Source organism: Giraffa tippelskirchi, chromosome 1 (assembly GCF_054371585.1).
Source record: "Giraffa tippelskirchi isolate mGirTip1 chromosome 1, T2T-mGirTip1v1.2.pri, whole genome shotgun sequence".
Lineage (NCBI taxonomy): Eukaryota > Metazoa > Chordata > Mammalia > Artiodactyla > Giraffidae > Giraffa > Giraffa tippelskirchi.
The window spans coordinates 69,949,524-69,971,822 of record NC_137275.1 but is presented as its reverse complement, the minus strand read 5'-3'; the positions used below and the strand labels follow the sequence as shown (position 1 = coordinate 69,971,822).

The 22,299-nt window shown below is 37.6% G+C and overlaps 1 long non-coding RNA gene across 1 annotated transcript in view; it reads right to left on the bottom strand.

Annotated features, from left to right (window-relative positions):
* Positions 1-22,299, bottom strand: part of LOC145528964 (uncharacterized) — a 174,294-nt gene that overhangs the window by 82,603 nt on the left and 69,392 nt on the right. The window lies entirely within an intron of this gene.

The window sequence follows — 22,299 nt, the reverse complement described above, 5'->3', positions numbered from 1 at the left end:
TATGGTACATATATACACAACAAAATACTACTCAGCCATAAAAAGAATGATATAATGCCATTTGTAGCAACATAGACACAACTAGTAGCTTCTGGCACTAGTGGTAAAGAACCTGCCTGCCAGTGCAGGGGACATAAGAGATGCAGATTTGATCCCTGGATGGGGAAGGTCCCCTGGAGGAAGGCATGGCAACCCATTCCAGTACTCTTGTCTGGACAATCCCATGGACAGAGGAGCCTGGCAGGCTATGGTCCATAGGGTCCCAAACAGTCAGACATGACTGAAGCAACTTAGCAGCAGTAGTAGACACAACTAGAGATTATCAGACTAAGTGAGGTAAATCATATAGAGAAAGACAAATACCATACATCACTTATGTGTGGAATCTAAACTATGACACAAATGAATCTATTTATGAAACAGAAACAGAATCGTGGACATAGAGAATAGACTGGTGGTTTCCAAAGGGGAGGATGTTGGAAGAGGGATGGAGTGGGAGGTTGGGGTTAGCAAATTAAGCTTTTATATATAGAATGGCTAAACAACGAGATCCTACTGTATAGCACAGAGAAATATACTCAATATCCTGTGATAAACCATAGGGGAAATGAATATAAAAAGAAAAGAATACAAAAAATGTATATATATAATTGAATCACTTTGCTATACAGCAGTAATACAACATTGTAAATTAACTATACTTCAATTAAAAAAAAACTGAGTATAGGGATGCCTTCTAATTCTTCCATTCTAGCATTGACCAATGAAGTTTCAGAGTGCCTATTAAAAATATACCTTTACTCACTCTCTTAGGCACCGTTACTCATGTCTGAAGTACTGACATAGTTTAAGCAATTGTACCCTCTACTTTCGATCTTAATTACCTTCTACCCTTGTCTTTATAGCAGCCAAAGTAATTTCTACTCATGAAGCGGATGGAAGTTATTTCAATGATGTGTCTTTCTTAAAAGTTCCAGACAATCTGGAAAACATATGTGAATTGCAAAGAGGGAAAAAAAAGACACACCTGTAAGGAACATTACAATAAAAAAAAAAAGGCCATTTAAATAGCTCTTAGAAGCCTGCTGTCTATCAAGACAATGTATAAACACATCTACCTCCTCTAGGGGATGATGGGGAAATGTAGCACAATTTTGAGAGACATTTTAAACACTAATTATTTCAACCTGTGTCTCTCATCCTTAAAGTTTCATTAATAGAGGCAAATGAGTTGACAGGTGATTGCAAAATAAAAGACTATCTTAATATAATATGCATTAAGATATTTTACTTCAGTCTGCATATTATACCCCAAGCCAATTGACTTGAGGAGTCATGTTTAACCCTTCAAAAACTCCAGGAAAGAAGAGTAAGCACTGGATTTAAAAATCTCTTTATAAATGTTTTCTCAATGAATAGTACTGTGATACAATTTTTTAAGCAATTTATGGATAAAGCAAAACACATTTTCACTTGTCACACTATATTCTTGTTATGACTAGTTCTTTCTACCCATGGCAGTGAAGCGAAAAATAAAGACCAGAAAAATGCAAACAAGTCTTTAAATTCTCCCACCCCCACCCTATTCATCTATAGCAGAATGGTTAAAATCAAATCCCGTCTCCATTAGTTACTACCTGCTTGATCAACTAAACTTCCAAATCTTTTAATGTGGGATCTTTACCTCTAAAGTGAAGATGAAAAATCATAATTCTTACTTCATTAAGTTATTAAAGTGCATTGAGTTAATATATGTAAAGAACCTGGAATATTGTATAGCACACAGTAAAAGATACCTTGCTTTTTATTTTTACTTCTATGATCTTTTTTTGTAATGTGTCAATTCCTCTGATGTTAGAGATGATTAATTATTTAATTCTATAGGGCTTTTTTTTTCACTCTTTCCTCTGTCAGATGCTACATTAAATGTGAAATTACATTGGTAATGGTGATCTGATATGATTAGTTCTAAATAATATTTATGACCTTTCTCTAACACAATTATATCAAGCCCCTGAGGTACAGTTGACCCTTGAAAAACACAAGTTTGAACTGCATGGGTTCACTTATATGCAGATTTTTGGCAATACTAAATAATGAAATATTACACAGTCTGTCATAAGATGGAGGAACCATGGATATGGAGGGACAACTATAAGCTACACTCAGGTTTTCAAATGCTGAACTGTCAGTGCCCCTAACCCCTGCATTGTTCAAGCGTCATCTTTACTCTTTTAACAACATAAACTGACTGGATCGTGTATATCTTCCTTAAAATCTTTAAGTGGACTGAGCATCCATGTTGCATAATATTCTTGCCTTATTTCTTTGCCAGCATGATGTTTCCTTCCTGTGAAGGACTCAGGTTTGGTGTGGGTCACATCCTGCCCTGCTCCTTAATTCACTCCCCCCTCAAGAAGGTGTGAGACACACCTGATGGTAAGCGTGCAAAGAACTAGTTGGCATGCTCTGCCATGCTTAGTCCCTTTTCACCTGTCCCCCAGCTAGGCCTGCCTTGGTCCAATCATTCTAATGAATGGGTTGGAAGTGTTCATCTTTTTGTGTTCCATGCGTGAACCCATTTGGCTCCCACACTAGGCTGAACCTAGGTAACTCAGTGGGAAAGAATCCTCCTGCCAATGCAGGAGATGCAAGTGATCCTTAGAGGAGGAAATGGCAACTCACTCTGGTATTCTTTCCCTGAAAAATCCCATGGACTGAGGAGCTTGGCAGGCTACAGTTCATGGGGTCCCAAAGAATTGGACATGACAGAGCACTCCTAGGCAGATAGTTTGGCTTCCATGTTTACCCTAGCATTTTATCACTTTGTCCACATTCAGATAGGAATAGGTGCTAGTTATTGATAAGCCCTTTGAGATCCCCCCAAAGGTTTACCTAACTGTAAAATACACTGTGCACCTGACTTTTCCTCAAATTTTGCTAATGCTCCTTTCTGACTCATGCTACAGCCACTACAACTTTTCTTCTTCCAATTTTGTGAACACATCACATTCTTTTTAATTTTTGGCTTTTATACATTTTATTCCTCTGTCTTCCTATTCTTCACATACTTAACAATTTTTTTTATTCTTTGGATTTTGTTTCAAATACCACCTTTTGAGAGAAACCCTCTAAGTAAGTCCCTTGTTATTTTCTCTCATAGCATCTCATATTTTTCTATCACTTATGTTTTGAACTATTTGCTGTGTGTCTCCCTCACCAGATTGCAAGCTTCATGAAAACAGATGTTGTTGGTTTTCCTGCCAATGGATTATTTGGCATCATGTACAGGGCCTAACAGGGGCTTCCTAGGTATCACAGTGGTTAAGAATCTGCTTGCCCATGCAGGAGACATAGGAGACGCAGGTTTGACCCCTGAGTCGGGAAGATCCCCTGGAGGAAGAAATGGCAATCCACTCTAGTATTCTTGCCTGAAAAATCCCATGGACAAAGGAGCCTGGCAGGCTACAGTCCACAGGATCACAAAGAGTTGGACATGACTGAGTGACTGAGTGTACACACACACACACACAGGGCCTTATATATAACAAAGTCAATATACACTTGTTAAATCCATAAATGACTTCTGTCTTAACTAAACAACCATGAATTCATCACATACCATGTGAAAAAATGCACTTTGCTAAGTTAATCATGTGCCCTTGCCCTCCGGAGTACTGTTTTCCAATATAGCCAGTAGCTATCCAGTTTAAAACTATTAAATATCCATGTTTTCCTTCCATTAGCTTTGTGAATTTCCATGCCCCATTTGACAAATAACAACTAACAAAAAGAACATCAGAAAGAGCTGCTTATTAAAAGAAGGAGCAATTTAACTCCATAAAATATCTCAAAGGAGACTTCTCTGCCTAATTATAACTGCATATAAATCTTACAAAGCATATGGAAAAACACTTATGCCATTATACTAATTTGTTTCGTGTATCTTGTCTTTCAAATGATACAGAAAGATTTTGAAAGTCAAATGTTCTAACTTTAGCTCTGTATTCTTTAAAATGCCAAGTAATAGTTGGACACTTTATAGGTATTCCATAAATAAATGCTGAATTAACTTTTGAGTTCTTATATTCCTCTTACATTATGTATAATACGATCTTAGATGCTGGTGAAGTAAAATATGTATGTTCTAGTACTTATGAACTCAGATGTGAAGGAAAAGTAGAAAGGGTTACATTTTTTACTTCAGAGAAAATATTCAATCACTTCTCAAATCCCTATAACAATTTTTAAAAATGAAAGACGCTTCACAAAGTAACTAGTATCATAGTACTCACTGACATAGAAGTGCCTCATTCCCCAGGATGCAGAAGGCCATTCTTTTTTCCTTTAGGCAGTAAGGATACAACAGTGTTCATATTATCACTCAAATAATGATTATTGTTGAGAAAAGCACACTCCTATGTTTGTGGCTGCCCTAAATCAGGGATTTAGAAGTGTAGCAAGGCATCAGAGAACATGATTCTGTGCTTAAGCAAGAGCAACAATATACAACTGAATTAAATTGATATCAATTCAATCCTCAAGTTATTGTGACATGTTTTAGTAAATCAACAGTAATTATTTCCGGTATAATCTTTATAATCATTAGTAATCAGGAAAGGGCTGTACTTGATTTGAAAATTAAATTATATTAAGCTTATAAATGATATTGCTACAAAGAAAAATAAGGCTATCATCATATTACTAAATCAAGAAATTAACAAGATATTTTTTTACTGACGTATTTCTTGGATGTCAGATATATGGAATGGATGTGCTGTTCTTCGTGGTTCAGTCATGTCTGACTCTTTGCAACCACATGGACTGTAGCCCACCAGGCTCCTCTGTCCATGGGGATTCTCCTCCAGGCAAGAATACTGGAGTGGGTTGCCATGCCCTCTCTCTAGGGGATCTTCCAAACCCAGGGATCGAACCCAGGTCACCGGCATTACAGGCGGATTCTTTACCATCTGAGCCACCAGGGAAGACAAATACATAAATAGCATTGGAACATAAGAAAATGGAAACTATGTGCCTTTCCTCGATCTGAACATATAATTTCAGTTCATTTTAACAGTAATGAATCACCCATTGTCCCAAACATCACGGCACATGGGGCACAAATATAAATAAGACTTCTATGACATCTGGAGCTCATATGCTGGCATAGTGGAGGTCATATTTACAGAGATAAAATTTACAGCCTGGTTCTCAACTCTACAGATTTTTTACAAATATTAAAATTTTACAAAGAAATGTTACTTAAGGATGCACAGAGGACTCCAAGTGCCTACAAAATGTTAGCAACTCACTCTTCTACTACGAGATGCATTTCAGTAAAATGATGGAGCAACTTGGGGAGTTTTTTTTTTTTTTTTTTTACTGATTATAACCCACCAATCACAAAGGGGTTCTTTTTAATGTGTTTTCAGGGGACAGGGTGATGTTGCTTTATGCTTTTCCTACCTGCATTTGTGTACCTTAGAACTTTGTATACAGCATTTTGAACCTCCTTAATTAGGATGTCACTCTTCAGAGGACTGTGGTATTCAGAAAATGCTTAGGCTGCAGTTTCCTTCCAAGTAAAATTTCCATCAATGGCAGTAAATGAGTATATATTTCCCAAGGCAGTGATAAATATGTGTAACGTGATATGCTGAGTGTACTAAAACTAAATACAAAACTGAAGAAAGCTTTCTAAGATAGTCCCTCGCTTATTCTGATATTCCTCTATCCTATTCATCTCCTCACTCTGATATTGAAAAGAAAAGAAGGGGGCTTCTCTGGTGGCTCAGTGGTGAAGAATCTGCCTGACAGTGCAGGAGACACAGGTTCTATCTCTGGGCTGGGAGAATCCCACATGCCATGGAGCAACTGAGCCCATGCGCCTCAACTATTAAGCCTGTGCTCTAGAGCCCAGGAGCCATAACTGCAGAAGCCAGAGCACCCTAGATCCATGCTCCACAACAAGAGAAGCCACCACGAAGAGAAGCCCTTACACTGCAACTAGAGAGTAGCCCCCACTTTCCACAACTAGAGAAAGCCTGCATAACAAGACCCAACACAGTCAAAAATAAATAAATGTAATTATACAAAAAAAAGAAAAACAAGAAATAAGGGAAAGACAAGGGAATCAGTGCTTCCTACCACTTGAAGTCATGGACTCCCTGACATATATTACACTCCAGCTCATAGAAGCTAATACAGTGTGATGAAGGTATGGACTTGGGCAGCAGAGAACTGGTTCAAATCCTATCCTTGATAGTACTAGGAGGGTAACCTTACAATGTTCAGTTTTTTAATGGTAATCTTGAGATAAAACCTAACTCAAAGGATTATTATGAATGTGAAATGGGATGGATATAAAGAGACTACCACAGTAGTTGACATGTAGCAAGTGGTCAAAAATGTTAAATTACTTTTACATTACATCAGTGGTAGAGAAAATTTGTAATGAAAGTATTCATTATGCTTTGAAAATGTCTACCATGTCAGATTTTAAAACCAAATTTGTATAGTCATAACATGTGAAAGCAGGATAATCACATTAAATATTACACATCTAGACTTCTCAAAATCAATCTGTGTTTGTCACTAATTAGTCAAAATTAGGGAGACTACATTGCATTTAACCCCAGAACCACAGGGTCCAGACATTTCCTGCTTCTATTTATGTGTGTGTCGTTCCATGAAGATATCTTCCCAGGTATAAGTTCCATCAGTGGAGCTAAAAATTGCCTAAAGAATAACAGTTTAAAAACTTTCTGAAGAAACTGCTATGGGGTCAGTCCTAATCAGTACTTAATTTTAATACATTATCATCAAGTGCTAAGGATTAATTTTATAATGATTAATGAAAGCACTTAATTGAATAGCACTCTCTGCTGTCTCCAGCTATTATGGGGCATTGCTCTCACTGATTCCAGATCAATGGTTCTTCAGATTAAACCAGCAGCTCTGCATTTCTCTTTCATTTAGAAACTCACCTGTGGCTCAAGTAAAATGTTTTTGGAATGATTATACAGTCTTTGTTGACTGTTCAGAATCTATTTTTTGCTCCTCCATAAAATCCAAAGCTCAATTTGGGGGAAGTGGCAAAGATGTCAGTGACACTACATGTTTGTCCCAGCTGCTTCACAGGTGGTCATGTGGCACACTGCTGGAGACAATGAGTCCTAGACCCTGCTTAGGATTTCTGCAAAAATTATGCTCCATTTTCATAGGTTTTGTTCCTTCCTCCATATGGCTTTTGTTCCTCCCTTCTGTCTAGAATTATAAGGAAGGTGCAAGTGCAGTGACCATCTGCACACTTTATGGATAAAAACCAAAGAGACTGGGACAGGATGAAGAATCAGGCTCACAAGCATTGACTACTGATACTTACTGCAGGCAAATTGCATTAGATTTAGGTCACAATCAGTCTTGGAATGGGAAGAGAAGTGACAAAACTCTGTAAGCACAGTGGAAACGGAAAGGGTACACTAAAGCTTCTTAGAGCTCCAGCATCCACTGCTCACCCAAAGATGGGACACAGAGCATTAGGAATATATACAAGTTCAAGACAGTGGTTAAAGCGCACTTCTTCAAGTTAAGATTAGTTCAGAAAATAAAAAATGTCACACCATAACTGAGAGAATTTATTTGTGAGATGACAGGGGTGACTGAAAGTCCAAACTAATAGGATGAGCTATATAATTTTATAGGAATCAATATTCCTGGTCTTTTCATTTTCTTATATGCTCTTGAAGAAGGTTTATCATGATGAAATATTCTCAGTTCTCCTTCAAGGCTTGTCACACTGTTTAATGCTACCCTGGGAAGTAGTAATACCTTAGATTCTTCTGCGGGGTTCTAAGTGGAAAGAGTTGGAAACAACTGTCAAGAGAGACATTATCATCCACATGATGGTCTCAGATGTATGATCCCAGGTGTTATGAGATAAAAGACAAGACTGTTAGAGCTTTGTGAATCTGAGGGTGTCTTGTCTTTCTAGACATTAAATGCATCATGGCATATGCTAGAAACTTACATTTTGATCATCTTCAATGAGTAGAAACTATTGAGCTTTTGCTCAATTCACAATTCACAATAGTCAGGTTACTCCAAAGGCTTTTCTTTTAGTTATCATTCCACTATGCAATAACTAATAACTAGCACATATTGATCATTTATTGGATATCAGGCACTGTGAAATGAAATGTCTACAGTTGAGCTCATTTAATCCTCCCAAGTCCAATATGAGGTTTCATTACCATCTTTATTTCTCAGACATATAGAATCAGATGCAGCAAAGGCTAAGTTCCTTAACCTCTTTTAGACTCAGTTTGAGTGAGACCCTGAGATATCTCGAAGAGTACTCATTTTTCTTAGTATAATTTTTGGTACAAAAAAATCTGCTGGGAAATATATAATGTAGCTTGGGCTCTGAGGTCATATACCCTATGTGCAAGTATGGGTACTACACAAACCTGAAACTGACAGCAAACAATGCCACAAATATGACTGCTTTATTCTTTAAAATATCTTATTTACATTTCATTTTTTGTTTAATTTCAGTTCAATTCAGTCACTCGGTCGTGTCTGACTCTTTGCGACCCCATGGATTGCAGCACACCAGGCCTCCTTGTCCATCACCAACTCCCAGAGTTTACTCAAACTCATGTCCATTGAGTCAGTGATGCTATCCAACCATCTCATCCTCTGTCTTCCCCTTCTCCTCCGGCCTTCATTCTTTCCCAGCATCAGGGTCTTTTCTAATGAGTCAGTTCTTCGCATAAGGTGGCCAAAGTATTGGAGTTTCAACTTCAGCATCAGTCCTTCCAATGAATATTTAGGACTGATTTCCTTTATGATGGACCAGTTGGATTTCCTTGCAGTCCAAGGGACTCTCAAGAGTCTTGTCCAACACCATGTTTTTAGTTAGTAACTACTTCTAAAGATGTTTTTCTTTTAATGTTTGTTTTTTCTTTATATATTGTGATACATCAATGTCTAGGATTAAGTAACCACTGTCTTAATGAATATAGCTTAAGAACATAATAATGTTTTGAGAGATTAGCAAAAATTTTGGTGACAATTTGATAAAATTATTATTGAAGCTATAATGAATGAATACATAGGGGAAGGGGACATGGAACATAAGATCTCTCATCTTTTGATAAATGTCTTAAAAACTGCAGAGGCTTCGTTGTGTAGACTATTTCTAGATCATTGAATAAATGGTTATCAAAAGCTTCTAAGGGAATTAAAATATCATCATAAGATGAATAGATTCATGAATTTGTTCTCCATTTAATAAATATTTACTGATAATTTTTAAGGACCATATTAAACAAGACAGAAACCGAGGCTCCACTTTCTTGGCACTTTTACAACTGTAGAAGTTGTGTCCACATTCATCAAATTAAAGATAGCAGTAGAGGTCACCAGAGGAAAACAAAGGCATGAGATACACTCATAGAGAAGAAACATGGCTAGGTGGGCTGGGCATAAGCAAAGACCCCAGAGATGGCTTCCCAGAGGCTGCCAGCTAAGTATACATTCATGTCTAAATTCTAAAGGTTGGGGTTAAAACCCTTAAAAATGTGATTTGAGGGTTCACGTAAAAGCATACCATTTTGGGGTACAAAACCACTGGTAGAAAAAAATAAAATCTGATCCAATTCAACAGTTTTGTCAGAGCCTGGAGACTCTACCTGCTCTTTGAGCTCCTTATCCTAGGTTTCCAAGTGAATACCAACCTGCCTGCTTTGCTTCATCTAGAATTAGAGGATAAAGAGAAGGGGTATTGGAAAGCGGTTTTGAAAATGGCAAATTTTTAACTTTGTTTTTACTGTAAAGTTAAAAAAAGGCAGGAGTCTTGCATCTGAAAAAATAATGATGGTAATGGGGTTAAAAAATAAAAAGACAGTTACTGTGTAGGTGGGATTATTTTTTCCCTATTTTCTAAATGTTGTGTTAAAATGTTATTAAATGCATTATTTTATTCTATTTTAGATAGAAATACATATAAATCCTTAATGGTCAGCAATAGTATAATGGATAGGTCATAGTGCAAGGAATTCTTATTCTTTCAAACCTTGATATGAAAAATTATTACATGAAGTTAAAAATGATGCAGGTAGGAAATTGAAGGTGTACTGCTCTTTTCAGCAACCCTGAATTTAGTGCATGATAAATATTTTCTGAGTATTTCTAATGTGTTGATAAACTTTTTGAGTCTTCAACTGCATTCCATTGCAATATGATGTCACTGTGATATTGAAATAGGAATATGTTCATATAAATATATGGATACAAAGAGATAGATGGGCATTTATTAAAGAAAAGAAAAAAAATCAGATTTTCCCCCACTGTAAAGGTTTTTCTTTTTCAGCTAATAATTTTATATAAGACCAATAACAAAAACATTTCTTTGTTGTGAGAACCAAAGTACTAGGTGGTTTGAATAACTGCACTTTAAAAACAAGTCGATGTGTACAATCATCTCATGTTGTGGTCAGGTTCACAACATTTACAGCGATGTGATTTTTCCATATTTAAAGTACATACATTCTGTTACAATAAAATATTATTTTAATAAAAATAATGTTATTTCAAAATGAATGGATTCCCTTTTCATGCATGCCATAAATGAAACTGGGAAACACATCAGAAGGGAAATATTAGAAATAGAAACTAGATATCAGATACAGCAGTAACATTCTATTCTCATAAGTCAGTAGATGCATTCTCTACTAGAAATTTATTTCAATAATTAATATAACTTTTTTGAAAAACCTCTAAACTTGAGAAAGTTAAAATCAATCTCTGTGTATCAACTTGTTAACAGCTAATTTAGCACTTTGTCCTTAAGTGGTGTTGTTTCTTTTTTTTGTTGTTTTCCAGTTACTGATGGGCAATCAGCAATATTAAGCCTGCTGAGTAATTGAAACATTTTCTAAATTATATGGATCTCTGGAGATGATGTATTCAATTTAACCTTGGCATTTGATTTAAATTACAGGAATATACCAGATTATGTTATTGAAGTCTTAAAAATCAGCTTTTATTTCTTATCTAATTTGTATCTCAAGATTGTTAGATGTCCCTGAAAAGAGACACAGATAAATAGAACAGTATTATGGACTCTATGGGAGAGGGCGAGGGCGGGATGATATGGGAGAATGGCACTGAAGCATGTAAATTATCATATGTGAAATGAATCGCCTCTCCAGGTTCGATGCATGATACAGGGCGCTCCGGGCTGGTGCACTGGGATGACCCGGAGGGATGGGATGGGGAGGGAGGTGGGAGGGGGGTTCTGGAAGGGGAACACATGTACACCCATGGTGGATTCATGTCAATGTATGGCAAAAACTACTACAATATTGTAAAGTAATTAGCCCCCAACTAAAATAAATAAATTTATTTAAAAAATAAATAAATAAATAAAAATAAAAAAATAAAATAAAATAGCATGCATATAAAATGAGGAATAACTTTCCTTGCAATGTCTGTATTTTCAGATATGTGAAAGCATTTCTACATTTGTATCTTTCTCATTGGAATAGATATCTTATGCTCAAGTCTTGTAATAAGATAAATGACAATAACTTGAGGGAGGGGGGTTCTGGAAGGGGAAAACATGTACACCCATGGTGGATTCATGTCAGTGTATGGCAAAACAAATACAATATTGTAAAGTTAAAAAATAGATAAATAAACTAATTAAAAAAATGTAAAACGGAATATTGTAACAAATTTAATAAAGACTTAAAAAAAAAAGATCGTTAGATGTCCCATTAAAAAACTAACCAATTAAAGAAAAAGAATTCTCCTCTATACCTGCCAGCCAGAACCAACAATAATATTTAAACCATCTTCTAAAGGAGTTTAAAATCCCTTTTAGATGACTAATATTGATGTTTAAAGTCCTGGAAATCACAGAGATAGCTAGGCATCTAAATATCACAACAGAAGCCATGTAGTAGTGGCATATTGTGAATGTGAAAGTGAAAAGTGTGAAAGTATTAGTCACTCAGTCATGTCCAACTCTGCAACCCCATGGACTGTAGCCAGGCTCCTCTGTCCATGGAATTCTCCAGGCAAGAATACTGGAGTGGGTATCCGTTTCCTTCTCCAGGGGATCTTCCCAACCCAAGGATCAAACTGCAGGTAGTTCTTTACCATCTGAGCCACCAGGGAATGTGGGCTCCTTCATTTGAACTGATTGCTAGAATGTTCTCTAAGGAAACTCCTGAGCAGTTGTGGTAGACCTGGTGGCATGTGCTCAGATCCCCTTCACAGGGTGGTGCACCTCTGCTCCAGGGCACATTGATGCTTTTATCAGGGCATAGATGTGCCCCTCTCCCAAGACATGCCCTTGGTTAGAAATGCCCGACTTGAGGAGGAGGGGCTGAAGCCAATGCCTGAATAATGCAACATACAAATGGCCAGCCTCATCCCAAAGTGTGGTAACTCTGTGGTGCCATAAAAGGCCAGAATTTTCCACATAATCAGGCTGAGGCTAAACTTCAGCTGAGCTGACCTCAGTTCTAGTGCTGTCCTCCTCTGCTTCCCTCAGTCTCTCATGTGTCTGCCTGAGCACATTTACAATAAACTACCTGCACATGAATCTGACTCTGTGAAATCTAACCTAAAATAGAATGTCTCCATGACCAATATCATAAATTTAATGATTTAAATGCCTTCAAAGCCCAATTTACAGGTCCTTTACATTGTCACCTCACTAAATCCTCACAACAATTTTGTAGGGTGATCAACTGTCACTGCATGGGACTGAGGGGTTTCCTGATAGTAGGACTTTCAGTGATAAAACCAGAGAAGACTCAAGCAAATCAGGAAACATTGGTCACTCTATCCTGTCCTCAAGTCTCCCCTTTCCTCTTTCTGATGAACTGAAGCTAGCAAAGATGAAAAATGAGCAAAGTCTCAAAACAGCATAAGTGAGACCCAGGACCCCAACTCAAGTGTGTCTGACTCCAAAGATAATGCTTATCCCAACACATTAGATGGTTGCCTAGTGTTTGCCCTACTCCCTGCAGCCTTATTTGCACTCCAAAGTCTTCCTCTTTAATAAAGTGTTATAAAAGCAAATTGTGTGTTTGCTTGACAGATTAACTGACTTTAAAGAACAAAAGAGGCAAACAGAGAAAGACATCAAAATGTGGTCCAGACCAATAGCTTGTCTTGCTTGATAACTGACTTAATTGCCTTATCCTATTTTAGACTATTTTCATCTGTTATATTCAAGCACAAATTTAATATCCGATAGGAAGATATGGTCAGTAATGACTTTCTGCAAATAGCCATGTTGATTTTAAATTTACTGAAACTGATTTGGAGTTTAGTAGGGATAGATAATAAAGAGAAGTCAGAAAAAAACATCTTAATAAGTGCCTCATTTATTACAGGTACTTTGTGAGCTAGGTATTTGGTTTACTCCTTCTCAGTGAATCTTATACAACTAACGTCTTACGAATTTGAGGTTGGACAGACAAAAGTGGTAAAGAAGAAACTCAATCTGGAATGATTTTCACAAAGCATTGGGAAGTTAACAAGAAAAAGACTCAAAGTAAAACAAATGCTCTGGAGAGCCTCTGAGCTTTGACAAGTCATGAAAGCGGACACATAGGACATAAGATAGATGACTCCTGTAGAAGGCTTCATGAAAACCATAAAAGCCTGAAGCTCCTTAAATGATGCTCAGTTATATAGAAAAGTATTTGAGTATGGTCTTTGAGTCTAAACTGATGAATTTGAATTACAACTTGGCCACACACTAAGTATGTGACTTGACGTAAGTTATTTACTATCTCTGTGCCTCAGCTGCTTTATCTATAAAATGGGAATAATACCTACAAGATAGAATCTATGAAATTTGACTAAATGCATGCAAAGCACTTAGCACAGCCCCATGTTTACAGTAATCATGTATATAATGTTGTGTTCAGTCACTGTGTCTTGTCCACTCTTTGTGACCCCATGGGCCACAGCACACCAGGCTTCCCTGTCCTTCACTATCTCCTGGAGTTTGCTCAAACTCATGTCCATTGAGCCGGTGAGGTCATCCAACCATCTTATTCTAGCTGCAATTATTTCTGTGAAGACAGATTCCTTGTGGTTGTGTAGTTTAAAGAGGACTTATATTGTTTTTAGAAACACTAAAATATGTTGGAATATCACATCAGCAACATCTGACCTTTAAATAATTATTAACATAGGATTTATTAGGAAAAGGGATTCTGCTAAGGGCTTTACATGGATTTCTTTTCTTTTAATTCTAACATTTTAATGTAGAGGGCTGTTATAACCATTTTACAGGTGAAGAAATAAAGGTTCAATGAACTTTAATAACTTAATCTCAGATCACAGCTATGTGTAAGAGTATAAGAGCCTGTATTAAAAATGAGATATTCTGGGGCTTCCCTGGTGGTCCAGTGGTTAAGAATCTGCCTTGCAATGCTGGGAGAACCAGTTTGATCCCTGTTCCAAGAAGATCCCACGTGCTGTGGGGCACTGAGCCTGTGAGCCACAACTACTGAAGCCCATGAGCTCTAGAGCCTGTGCTCAGAAACAAGAGTAGGCACTGCATTGAGAAGCCCACACACCACAACTAGAGTCATCCCCGCTTGCTGCAACTTGAGAAAGCCTGTGCGCAGCAGTGAAGATCCAGCACGGTCAAAAATAAATAAACAAAAATTAAAAAAAATAAAAACACATGTTGATGTTAAGTTTATACTCCTGACAATTACATAATGGTGCCTTTTTAAGGAATAATGTCAACAGGTATAGAATGGTGACAATGATAACTGCAACTTCCCTGTGCATTTTCAGCTCTTACAGTGCTTAATAGTGTCCCAGTAGTTAACGTGACTGCTGAATGCCTGTCTGTTGGGAGTATCATCCCACAGCATATTTCTTAACAGAGCACAGACCAGAAGAGTCAGGGGGCCAACTGAGCATCTTCCCAGCTGAAATATCAGAGACAGCTCGGGATCAGCAAGTGTGGTGCTGTACTGTAGGCAGGGTCCCAAATGAGGACAGAAGTTGAGCGAAGTATCTCTGAGTAGAGTCAGGTCCTTATCTTTATGTCCCTGGGATACAATGCCATCAATTCATCCAGAGTTGATCCTAGTCAAAACTCAGGTGCATCCAATGCTATGCATTCAGCTTTCTCCCTTCCATACCATTCCATATTCCATCTGATCCATCCTTTTCTATACCATTCCATTCTGTTCCTTTATATTCCACACTACTCTATTCCAGTCCATTCCATTTCAATGTATTGATTACTTATTCCAAGTTACATTCTAAGAAAGAAGCAGTTGTTGCTACAAAGGTGAAAATGATTAGGTTTTTCTCTCAAGGAGCCCTCAGACTGACCATGTTTCATGCAATACATAGGTTCATAAAACCGAAAACTTATTTAGTAACTCACAACATATCTCAATCTGTGAAATGGAATACATTATAAAATAATCTGAATATTTTTGAATACTTCTGGCTTCTAATATAAGATTCAGTCACATGGTGTTTCCTATTCCTAGACAAGTCTACTTAGAAGATTTCATTCTTAGGAACTTCATTGTGAGAGTAAAAGAAGACATTTTCAAGATATATTTCCAGTGAACTGTGAAAACTAGAAAGGCAAGTTTCACTATTCTGGAAATATTTCCAACTAAGACCCAGAGTCTACAATTTCAAATTAAAGTTCTCTTTTCTTTTGAACCTGCTAAACCATCACTGCTAGATTTTATACAGATCACACTTTTCTGTGATTTTTGCCAATCCCTCCTTTTTGTAAAGCAGCATGACCACAGGTAGCTAGAACAAAGAATGTAGATGTCATTTTATTTGCAGGAATTCTAGACTCTAAGACTCTATTTTTGAAACAGTCTGCTTAATTTCTGCAGAGATTTGAAAAGCCCCCTCATTTCATTAACTCTGTGTTTAAAAATTGTATTTCTATATGAATTGACTGGAGAAAGAAAATGCATTCGACACTTTATGTATTGCTTTGGGGGACAGAGTTTAACCTTTGGGTTCCTCGTTCTCTGCTACATATCACTCTTGCTTTTATTTTAGAGTTTTTCGAAGATAAGCCTATGTACTATCTAAATCAGCAATCCCTGGGGTGCTTTTTAAATGTCTACTTTTGGATCCTACCTTACTCCTAAAATCTTGGCTCTTGGAAACTAGTATGCCAAAGTCTCCAAATTCTCTCCCTCGTTGCATCTTAGCCTCTATGTTTTCCAATCCACTGGAATAGTTATTAGGTCCAGTGATTGTGCCCTAGGATTTCCATAACCTATCTGATGGTGACTCCTGGGCAGCTCACCCTTACAAGCTCATGCAATTAGGCACCGTGAGAGCAAGGAAGGCTCAGGTGAGGACGTTCCACTGGCTCCTGGATGCTTCATTTACTTCCAGGAAGTCAATAAGAGAAAACAGGGCTGACAGAGCATAAATGCTAACACACAGGGCCCCAGCTGATGTTCTGCTAAGGCTACTATTTGAGATTTTGCAAATTAAGCAATGTTACAAGTTAACATGCTATACAGATTCTGCTGTATTGCTGCATTTGTTAATCCTGCTTTTATTTCCTGGTTTTATTTGTTTTACTCTGTAGTTTATGTTTCATTTCAATAAATGACAACAGTAACCAAGAGGTAAAAGAAAGGAATGTTGTCTATGCACCGGCTAAGTTATTATCTCATTTAATCTGCACAACACTCCAAGGAGAGGATACTTCTGTGTTTATAACAAAAATAAAGCAAATAAAACAAAAAGAGGCTATTTATTCAAAGTTAAGAACACTCAACACTGGATGTGAAGCCCTACTATACCCAGTGAAAAAGTCTATGTTCTCTTCTGCTGCATCATGTTACTTCTATTCCTTCCCCTCAAATACATACCACTTAAAGAGAACAACTGTGAAATTACACCGAAGCCGTATAGTATTGAGAGAGAATTTCTATAAAGTCACACAACAGTCTCATTTCCTCATGGTCACACTCCATATTCATTTAGTGAAGAATCAGGGTCTACTCTGGGTACCACTCATTGAGGGTTAAATTGGCAAAGATATTCCAGATAACCTTTTATTCCCCAAACCCTACAGTAGATCAAGGTTCTAGCCATTGTAAACACTACTCAAAGCTCTTATTGGCATTTTCAAATTTGTATTTTGGACCTCAAAGTTCACTAGACAGTACACTGTTGAAGGTTGCTTTTAATGTGGTACCTAATAGCAGCTTATGAACAGTACTGCACGTCACTGAATATTGTTTGTGTGCTGAAGTCCATAATACAAAAAGAACAGTAGGAACATTTTAAACCTGAATCACCATGGGATCCTCCAGGAAAGAATACTGGAGTGGGTTGTTATTTCCTTCTCCAGGGAATCTTCCTGACCCATGGATTGAACCTGGGTCTTCCACATTGCAGGCAGATTCTTTGCCATCTGAGCCACCAGGGAAGCCCCATATTCTAAAGCACAGAAGCTTATCAACTTTTGTGTGTTAGATACAGCTCTTGGCACAGTACAGAAACAAACAAATCACCATCCGTACTGGGTTGAATAGTGTCGCCTAAAAATTTCACATCCTCCTAAGACAGAGTTAATGTGACCTTATTTGGAAGTAGGGTCTTGATAGCTGTTGTAATCAACATAGAATGAGCTCATTCTGGGTTACAGTGGGCTCTGAATCTAGTAAGTCTGGAGTCCTTATAGGAAAAGGAAAATCTGGGCACAGAAGCAAAGAAACAAAGAAAAGAGGGTCAGGAGAAGCCAGAGGCAGAGACTCAAGTGTTGCATTTACAAGTCAAAGAATGACAAGGACTGCCCTCAGCACCAGAAGCTGGAAGAGGCAAGGAGACATTCTTTCCTAGAACCTTCGAAGGCGGTATGATTGTGCCAGCACCTTCATTTGGGATTTCTAGCTTCCAGAACTGTGAGACGATATATTTCTGTCATTTTAAGCCACCCAGTTTACAGTATTTGTTTTACAGCAGCCCTAGGAAATGAATAGGTCATCCATAAATATCCACCTCTGATGTGGAAGCCAAAATGCTCAGTGTTGAAAGTATTGTTTCAGTCGCTAAGTCATACTCAACTCTTTGGGACTCTATGGACTGAAGCCAACCAGGTTCCTCTGTCCGTGGGATTTCCCAGGCAAGAATACTAGAGTGGGTTACCATTTCCTTCTCCAGCTGAGAGTATGGACCAGTGGAAAAATGAGCCTGACTCATGAGGCCCATATCTATGCCTGTAGGTGTAGAGGAAGAAAGCAAATGAGTTTCTCTTCCTTTTAGCTCTAGCCTATCACTTCTCTTCTAAAGAGCCACAAACCGTTATTTCTCTTCCTCTTCCTCATTCTTCAGCTCACAAACTGCTACTTACACAGTAGAGTTCCTAGTATTTTCTTCTCTCTCCAATATGTTTTACCTTGTGCTTATGTTTTCCCTGCAATATAATAAAATGGCACAATGTATAATACACACTCCACAGGGAACATATTACATGTTAGCTTTATCAAGCCTTGGGTCCCAGCACACCTGAGCTAGTTGTACTCTCAAGCTTCTACACACAGGTGTGTGCCTGTGAGTGTGGCAGGACCCAAAGCACAAAACCGTTATTATAAAACTATGATGTTCACTGCAAAACAGATAGCTTTATAATCCATGTAGTGCATTAAAAGAGTCATTGGACTCCTGCAAATGCATTGGACCTCCCAGGCTTTCCTATTTCAGCTCTCCCATCACATCAGCTAAAGTGTCTTTTGTCAAACTTGAGGACCATCTTTTATAAGGTGATCTTTATAAAATGTAATTCTTCCTAAATTAAAGGAATCAGCAGATAATGCTCCATTTAGAGAAACAAAGGGAGGGAAGTGAGAGAGACAGAGAGGGAAAGAGGAAAGGGAGAAAGGAAGGAAGGGAGGGAAGAAAGGAGAGATGATAAAAATGGAAGAGAAACAAAAATAATGAGTGAATTTCAGTGGTTCTTCAAATTCTTAACATTGGTTTCCTTGGTGTCAAAAATTAAGAAATCTTTTTAACTGTGTGCATGTTCCATGACTTTGTTTATAGATTTATAAGAGACTTTATAAAAAGTGGAAAGACCACTGAAATATTAATGTCTGAACTGAGCTAACATTCACTGAGAACCTACTCTGTTTCAAATGCTGCACTAGACACACTTTTAAAGAATCCTATTGGCCATTCTGCAATTTATATATGATAAAATCAAGGCTCACAAATTTTAATAATTTGTGTACAGCCATACACTATCATAAGGATAAAGATATCTGGCTGTAAACTTAATCAGGTTTTCCTGTTTGAAAAATCTAAATGCTCTTTCCACCAAAGCACATGGCCTTCCCAAATATATTTTTGCACGAATCCTAAGGCACATGTTATCATGAGAGGAAATATTTTTCTAGCTTTTACAGAACAAGCACATGGCCAAATAAGATAAGAAGTCTTCCATTTTATAGTCAAAAATCACACTGCCACATGATGACCCTTAATAACAAAAATAGACAATCTCACAGGTACACAGCATTTGAGCAGCACTTTCCCAACAGTGAGCAACAGCTAAAACTGTAACTCAACATGATGACTCACATCAGGTGAGTACGTGCAAGAGAGTGGTTGCTCTTCATTAGGGACCACCTGAAGTCTAAAGTTACGCAAAGAAGTTGTAGCATCCACCAGAAGTTCCCCATAGAAATTAAGGCCCTTCTGATATAAATACAATGTAAACAAAGCACTGACCATCAGGAGAAGCTTGGACCACAGCAAAAAGTAAACTTGGAGACCCTGGAGGTAGTGGGGTCGAAAGGTACAAGAGAGGTACCTGGACAGTTACTGGATGACCACCTCAGGTCTGCCTACCTCAGAGTGCTCTGGGAAACCTAGGGGTCAAAGGCTTAAGGAGCTAGTTGTGCACATCTGATTCCTCCTCAACAAAAAATCACTCTGGTCAAATAAATTTTAGAAACTGCATTCTCTGTCATTCTACCAGAAATTCACAACATTCTTTAGCAGAATAAAGGCTTTGAAAAGCCCTGAATTAAAGGAAACAAACTGAGAGCTTCCAATAGTAATTTATCCAAAGATCCTGTTTTATTTGCTTTAACATTAATTAGCATCTCTGATGGAAAAAGACAGATTTGAGTAACACTGATCTAAGGTAAAATCAGTTGATACTAAAAAACATTGGATAACTCTGCCCCCAGGGGCAAGCTTAGCTTAAAGTGATCATTCTCCTCAAAGTTATCAAAAAATATGTTTACATTCTAAAACCACAAAGCTTCCAACTACAAAATTATTTGCATGTGGATTCAAAATGTACTTTGTCAATGGAACAGGAAAGGATTTCAATTAATGCTGTTTCTAATCTGTATTAAATTGTCCACTTTATGGAAGCAAGAATAATGCTTCTTTCTGAACTGCTGAGTCCCAGGACCTGAACAAATTTCCAATACATGGGAGGAGCCCAATAAATATTCATTGAGTAGTTGAATGAATGATTAAGTGAATACATAAATGCAATTAAGTTATACTGTTGATTCTCATTATTCATAGCGTCTGTATTTGTAAATGAGACTGCTTGCTAAAATTTACCTATAATTCTTGTGATTGCCATGTGGTCATTTACAGGTGTGCGTATGTGAAAGCATCCAAAATTTAAGTCACCTGATAGTCACATCCTTAGCTGACTTGGAACAAGGTGACATTGTGTCTTACTTCCTTAAAAAAAACAAAATCCTTCCTAACTTTTCTATGTCACACTTTCTCTCATGTCTCTCAAGCTTAGGAGCTGAGGGCATTTTTAGAACCCAGGAAATGGAAAGTCCAGATTTATTTATGTGATTCATAATCCCTTTTTATGTACAGTCAAGTTATGGATGGCTGTCCTTGAGGAGGAATGGCTTCCACAGACGTGACTACTACCTAAAATGAGAACTCACTTGGTATCATGATTTTTTTTTAAGGTGACCAGTGAATATCTCAGGCAGTCCCCAACCCTGACAATATATGGATAGAGGATGGATGGACTGCTCTTTATAAAACTGTTCAAATCTGTAACTTGAGGTCAAAGATATCTTAGGTATAAAAAAACATATATCCAGGGACTTCCCTGGTTGGCCCAGTGGCTAAGACTCTGCTTGACTGAATTCCTTGTGGAGTATCTCAGAAGGCTGGAATTCAAGTGTCAGCTGACTGGGCTATTACCTGGAAATTCTAGACATGAATCCACATCCAGCTTCATTCAGGTTGTTGGAAGAATCCAGTTCCTTATGGCTGTCCGTCTGAGTGCCCGACTCTGCTTGTTGCCCTTGTCCCCTCAGGCTGCCCTTTTCTCCCAGAGCATGTTCTGCATTCCTTCTCATAAGACTACCTCTGTCTTCAAATTGTCAATAGTACACTGAATCCTTTTCATGCTTCAAACCTCGCTGCCTTGCTCTTCTGCCCCCAGTTGAAGGATCATGTGATTAGCTTAGGTTCACACAGATAATCTCTTAACCTTAAGGTCAACTTTGACATGTAATAATTGCTGGAAGGATATTTCAAAATATTAAAAGATTCTATCAACATTCAAAGAGGAGAGGATTACACAAGGATGAAGGATCACTGAAGGCCATTCTTAGAATTCTGCCTAACACATTTTATTGTGGTAACATGATTTCATTTTGCATAGGCAGTCCCAGTCAAGAGGAGTCAAAGTTGACGGTTTTCCCCAGCTTAAACCCTGGTCTATATAATGCTAAAGAAGTAAGGCAGAGAGAGTGAGAACAAGAGATAGAAATAAAGAGTTCAATAGAGCAGAAGAGAGAGAAATAGAGAAACAGGCTTGCCATGACCCCAAATATTGAGCATATTCTTTTTCTTCTCTGATTTTCTAATGTATGTTCTCTAAAAGAAGACATGAAATATCTAAAATGTTTGCTTTTCTCAAGTTATTTGCATCTCCTAATTGGTATGTCATTTCATAATTACACTCTGGTACCAAATCTGAAGTTTTGAGCTATTCTTATGTCTTCCTTTCCTGTTAAGTTGTTTATGCTGTGCAATGTTTGAGTCTGTAATTAATTTATTGTCTAAAACAAATTAACCATATCCATGCATACATTAGCATATTATTAAGTGTGGGAAAACATAGACATGCCATAGAACGTCTGGCTGAACAGTGTTCTGCACATCTGGGCTTGAGTTTCTAATAACTGGCCTCAATTCTGGAGATAGGAGGAGGCAAAGAACATAGTCCCAGGAAAAAGAGACAACACT